The sequence below is a fragment of the Eleutherodactylus coqui genome, chromosome 7 (genome assembly GCF_035609145.1).
Source record: "Eleutherodactylus coqui strain aEleCoq1 chromosome 7, aEleCoq1.hap1, whole genome shotgun sequence".
Taxonomy (NCBI): Eukaryota; Metazoa; Chordata; class Amphibia; order Anura; family Eleutherodactylidae; genus Eleutherodactylus; species Eleutherodactylus coqui.
The window spans coordinates 199,639,583-199,646,032 of NC_089843.1; the positions used below are offsets into that span (position 1 = coordinate 199,639,583).

At 46.5% G+C, this 6,450-nt stretch overlaps 1 non-coding gene across 1 annotated transcript; it reads right to left on the reverse strand.

Annotated features, from left to right (window-relative positions):
- Positions 1 to 3,107: 3,107 nt before the first annotated feature.
- On the reverse strand, positions 3,108 to 3,298 carry LOC136573903 (U2 spliceosomal RNA). The gene has a single exon (XR_010786114.1). It is a non-coding gene; the product is annotated as a U2 spliceosomal RNA (small nuclear RNA).
- Between the last annotated feature and the right edge of the window lie 3,152 nt (positions 3,299 to 6,450).

A 6,450-nucleotide genomic window follows, 5' to 3' on the forward strand; every position in this document is an offset into this window, starting at 1 on the left:
TTCTGGCAAGCTGCTTCAGACTCCGAGGTAAGAATAAACCGTCCAGGCAAGTCTTGCAGGGCCAGAATATCCTCCCTCTTGATCTTCAACGTTTCCAGCAGGATCCTCCGTACGAAGAAACTTAGGGAGACCTTATCCCGCACTTCATCAGCAATTTCAATCTTGAAAGAATTCTTCAGACGTAGATCACCGGATTCCGCATAACGGATGGTAGCCGCCACGTTCTCCGACATCTTCAAAGGAATATAGCGATCGCCTTCCCAAGTATCTTCGCAAGTCCGCCCCCAATAGCAGCGAAGGGCTTAAGATGCACGAAGCACCGATGCCCCAAGGCCGAGGGTACGACAGGCTCAGAAACCTCTGACCAGACCACGTAGATCTTAGCCAAAAGGCCGAGAAGCGATAACCCGTAACGGGTTTCACCTGTAGCCCTGTCCGCCCAACTCCACTTCCAAGGCTTGAGGCAACACGCTCAGCCAGCACTCTGGGCGCACCCACAATGCACCCAGGCAGCTGGGAGAGCTTGTAAAACTTTCCATAGCCCCGCCCCACGCCTTCTCAACCGCGCCCAGCCTCACACCCTCAGTCCTTCCTCTTGTACCGTGCTCACGCATCCTAGGCTTGCAGAGCCTGCTGCTGCTGCTGCAGGACTCGTCAGCTCCCTACAAAGGATGGTTAAGCCGGCGATGACACTAGAAGCAAGCACTAGTTTGTCTCTGAAGGTGCGTCGGTCGGTCGGTTGGAGGGATCTCTTCGGCCGGCCGCATTTCCAGTGGGGACGGATGGAAACTTTTTACCTAAAATAAGGGAAATTGGCTTCGGCCCCATAGGGCTTTATTGCCTTCCCCTGGGCCAGCATTAGTAGACCCTAGTAAGGAGAATATTAGAGCGGCATGGTCATCCGAAGAACTTAAAAACATACAGCAGGCCTTTTTTGCCCGCCATACATACATAACTACAGATTTTATATATTTTTTTACATATATACATTATGTATATACACATTATATATATATATATATATACACATTATATATATATACATTATATATATATATATATATATATATATATATATATATATATACACACACACACACACACACACACACTATCTTAAATCTATCTTTAATCTATATCTACAAAATCTGTAATTTAGAAATAATCCATATCTATATTCTACATAATTAATAAAGATAGATAGATAGATAGACTCACATACATACATACATGCATACATACTGTATGCAATTGAGCCAGGTGTTTGGAAGGCTGACGATGTCACTCCTTTGTGATGTCATGAGCCAGGTGTATGGCAGGCTGATGTCCCTCCATTGTGATGTCATCAATTTAGAAGCATTAATACCGGGCTTGGCAGCCATTTTAGTCAGTCTCTGCTGCAGCTGGGAGACGGGAGATGGTCTTTATTTCCACCAAGAAGCTGCGGAACTACCGGTAACTGCATCATTTTTATTTTATTCAATATAGGTTTTATTGGTTTCATGGAGGGGGGGAAACTTTTGCCTTATCTCAAAGCAATGTAAAAATAACTTTGACAATGAAACTTAATAAATCAATTTCGAGTTGAACTATATCATGTTTGTCTGTGATATTTTATAAGGTCTACAAACAGGGGAATGAGGGGAGGGTAAGGGGGGGAGTGGTAAGGGAGGGTAGGTATCTATGACACGGGAGAAAGAGAAAATAAAACAAAAGGGGGGGGGGGCGGGGCGGGCTCCGGAATTGTTGTTTCTCTTTACGATTGTGGTTTAAACGTGTTACTCACATGTCCCTGTCTGTAACCACTTGGTAAATAGGGGTGAGCTCCGGGCATCTATCCATATCGCCCAGGTGTGATACAATTTATCATAGCCTGACGGCTCATCTAGAAGCCTCGTTCTCTCCATACGCTCTATTTCGTGGATCATTGCTATTTTTAGTGGAGTGCATTTTTTATGCAGCACACAAGGGGGAGACAGCGGCCTACCAAAATCTAGTTGGCTGCTGCTGTGGCTTTCTTTTTTTTAAAAAAAGGTAGGTTCCGTTCTTCCATGGTGAGGAATAGGCAGGGAGGTTCCGTTTTTGCCAGCTGGGGAATGCTTATAGGCAAGGCCTTATCCCTGGTGGTGCATGTAACGTCAGCCCACGTTTTAGACATGCAGCAGCAGCATTCAGTTAGTGGCTGACAAACGAGCTCCATGCAAGTTTACATTAAACAGACACATTTCTTTCTTTACTGTATTGACTGCGGTCTGTAATCGAGCGGTTGAACGGTTTCTGTGTCCATGCATTGAATAAAGCAATACATCCTTGTAAAGTAGACGTCCGTTCGTTGGAGTTTTTTGCTCCCCGAGTGTTGCTCCATCTCTAAACGTTGGCCTGGATCTTCATGGACGAATACTGCCCATCCCACGTGGAGCGTGTATCTCAGCCCGCGTGGAGTGCTGCAGTCCAATGAGGTATTCCGTGCTACATAGCAAGCCTTGGGCCTGTGTGATTGGGGGTCCGCTGCTGTCTGTCCACTCTGAAGCGCGCATCCGGGGCCGGCCGCTTTTCGACTACCAGCGACTGCAGGTCACACACACAGGCTGGTTGGAATGGCCTAGCATTATCCTGATCCGGAGGTGTAACTTGAAGCTGCGGGGCCCCAGTACAAAGTCTGGAACTGGGCCCCCAAACTATAAAGCTTCATTGATAGCATTGGTTTACAATGTGGGGAAGAGAGACTTTATGGGCCCCCTGGGGCTCCGGGCCCCCTGCACATACACCCATGACCCGAATACGTGGAGCATACAGACGCAGGCTGCCAGGATACGCTGTGCCTGCCCGATGTTTCCAACTTGGCTATTAGCGCAGCGGTAGGTACGAACTATAGAGTGCGGCTGCCATATGAACTGGTGTGTGTGTGTTGTTTTGCTTCCAGTTGTACCTGTGCTGTGCACACTCTGGCAGACGCAGCTGCTCAGTGGATACAATGTTGCGAGCAGACGGGCTGAGTGTCAATCAAAGTGCTTGGGTGGTGGTAGCAGCAGCCGCCGCCGCCACAGCTGCGCTGCACCTCTTGCTCGTCGGTTTTGTTTTTCTGCTTTTGGAAACTGTTGTAGGAAAGGGGGTGCACCGGTCCTGGAGGTACTGCAATACCAGGTCAATGCGTGGAGTGGACAGAGCAAGCTCTTTTTCCAGCTCCCTGTTCTAAAAATCCATTTAATATATGGTCCCCAGATAGGGGACGTATCAGATATTAAACTGATAAGAACAGATTTTTTTTTTTTTTTTTTTTGAAAACCTGAAAGGCTTTATTTACACAACACAAAAACACTTCATCACATCAAATACAACTTAAAGACATGTCAAACTCCTGACAAATTAACTAACTCAATCCATTTTTTGACTTTCCACATCCCCTCCTCATCCACCCCCCTTTTCTTTTGTCCCACAAATAAATGAAATACAATTTCCCCAACACCATTCGCACGCTGTCCCTAACTCTCAGATCCTTCCGCTTAAACACATACACATTCCTTACATCCCACAATACTTCCTTCACACACGCCATAAACAGCCACAACAACCTCTGCTTCACACAATCACTCACACCGAACCCAAACATGACCAACTCATAATTAATGAACGTGGCTCCTGTTATCTCCTTGCACAGAGGGCCGAGCCTCCGTAATACATTCTGTGCATAGCCGCAGTTCCAAAAAACGTGCATCACACTCTCACATCCACCGCACCCCTCTCTCGGACATCTCTCACTCCTCACCAAACCTCTGACACGCTGGAACTCTCTCACCGGTAACACACCATGCAGACTCTGCCATACAACCTCACTCTGCCTTTTACTCATCCCATCCATCCGCACCTTCTTCCACACGCTCTCCACATCCGCTCCTTGCACAGAATTGATATCACATACCACATCCTTACCCGCAATCATTCTCTGGACCATCCGCTTATTCTTCAACACGCTCACCTCACACTCATTCAACTCAAACTTCACTACGAAACTCACAACCCATTCATACCACTTGGGACTCTCAAACGCCACTGGCTTACGTAAATCATACTCACACCACTTCATCCGCACACACAGTCTCCCAGCTAAGTATCTCATCATGCACACACCTTTCGTATCTTTCTGAATCAGCGGCAATAAGTAGACTATGATGTTACACCCAAAATAGACTTCTAGGTTGGGGAAGCTCACTCCCCCCTTCCTCCAGCTCTTTACAACCTTCTCTCTCCTCAGCCGTTCCATTCTGGACCTCCAGAAAAAGGTGAAAATAATTCTATTCAGACCCCTGAGGGTCATGTAATCCGGTGGAAAGATCATTGCTACATATAAAAAAATTGGCAAGATCACGCTCTTTATTACCAGGGTCTTACCTATAAAAGTAAGACTCCGCAGCCTCCAAAAATTCAAGCGGCTTTCCACCTTCCGCTTTGCCTCCTGCCAGCTCTCTTTTCCATCTAGATTATTGTCAAAGCTGATCCCCAGGATCTTAATGGCACCATTCACTCCATTTATACCTACATCCGCACTCAGCACAGCCTCACCAAACACCTTACATTCACTCTTGTCCCAATTCACTCGGAAGGCAGACGTACCGCAAAACACGGACACCAACAGTCTCACCCTCCTCACAGCACACTCAGACTCACACATCACACACACATCATCCATGTAAGCACTCACCTTCCATTCTTTCCCATTGCTGCCAGGAATATGGATCCCCCGCACCACCTTATCTTTTCTGATCATGCAGAGCAAAGGCTCCATGGCACAAATAAACGCCACTGGCGACAACGGGCACCCCTGCCGCACTCCAGACTTCACATTCACTCGCCTTCCAACCTTCCCATTTACCAACATTCTACTAAAGATACTTTCATACAAACTCCTCACTCTGCACACAAACTCAGCCAGAAATCCCATTCGCAACAACACACGAAACAAAAACCCATGCGACAACCTGTCATACGCCTTCTCAAAATCCACACTCACCACATACACATTCTTCTTTCGCTTCTTGCAGTCCCACAACACATCTCTCATCAGACACAAACTCTCATGCACACGTCTCCCAGGCACCGCACAATACTGATCCTCACTCACCACACACTCCACCACGTCACGCATACGGTTGGCAATTAGCTTGGCATAGATTTTATAATCACTATTCAGTAGTGTAATAGGACGCCAGTTCTTAAGATGTTTCAGGTTACCTTTCTTTGGGATCAGCACAACCACACCCTCACGCATACTATCAGCCATCTCCGCATTCATCCACATGTACTTGCACACCTCACACAAATCCTTGCCCACCACATTCCACAACATTCGGTAGAACTCTACCGGTAGCCCATCTGCCCCAGGTGTCTTGTTTAATGCTAGGCTTTGCATCACCTCAAAAACTTCTTTTGTGGTCACCTCCCGCATAATGGATGCCCGCTCCACCTCCCCGAGCCTACGCTCTACCTCACTCAGAACCTCATTCTCAAGACATTCATCCCTCCACTTATCCGCATACAACTCCTCATAGAACCCCGCAATCACCTCATGCACCCCCTCCCCCCTCACCTCACACTCATCCTCATTCATCACACACTCAAAAGTTGGTTTCTTGGCAAAAGCTTTCTTAAAAAAGAAACGTGTGCATTTCTCGTCATGCGCCATCTTGTCTGCTTTAGCTCTATATATAATGCTCCTGCCTTTCTGAGTCAGATAGTTGTTAATATCCCTCTTAGTCTGTATTATGTCCTGCTGGACCTCCATACCGTTCTCACGGAGCTTTAAAAGGAAGCACAGACTGGCACTGAGCCTTATGTATTCCTTCCTTTTCTCTCTTGCTGTTTTGTAACCTGCAGACTTAAAAAAAGCTTTTGTTTTTCTTTTAACTCATTCCCACCATGCCAAGATGTTAGGGAACTCCACCTTTCTCCTACTCCACTTTTTGTATTCACATTCATACTGCACTCTCACATCCTCACACTCCAGATGACTCACATTTAACTTCCATACTCCCCTCCCACACACAACACTCTCCCTAACCACAAGCTCACATAACACACTCTCATGATCAGAAAACAAAACCGGTTTTTGCTTGTAACTAATGGCAGTAAAATCATGTGATATAAAACAAGAATCCAGGCGGGAGTGAACCCCCCCCCCCCCCATCCCGTCTGCATGATAAGTAGGCATAAATGGTGATATGTTACATAAGGTCTGTATGTCCTGCAAATGAAAGTCTGTGATAATTTCAACCAAGGCTTTCCCCGATATGTCCAGGGGAATCTTGTTCACGTCACAATTCATATCGCCCACTAGTATGACGGGCATCCTGCCCTGCATGAAAAATTTCAACTTATCAAATAAAGCTTTGCGCTCACTCTTACCTGTGGGCGCATACACATTAATAATGCGAAACTTAACATTCTTATACAGTA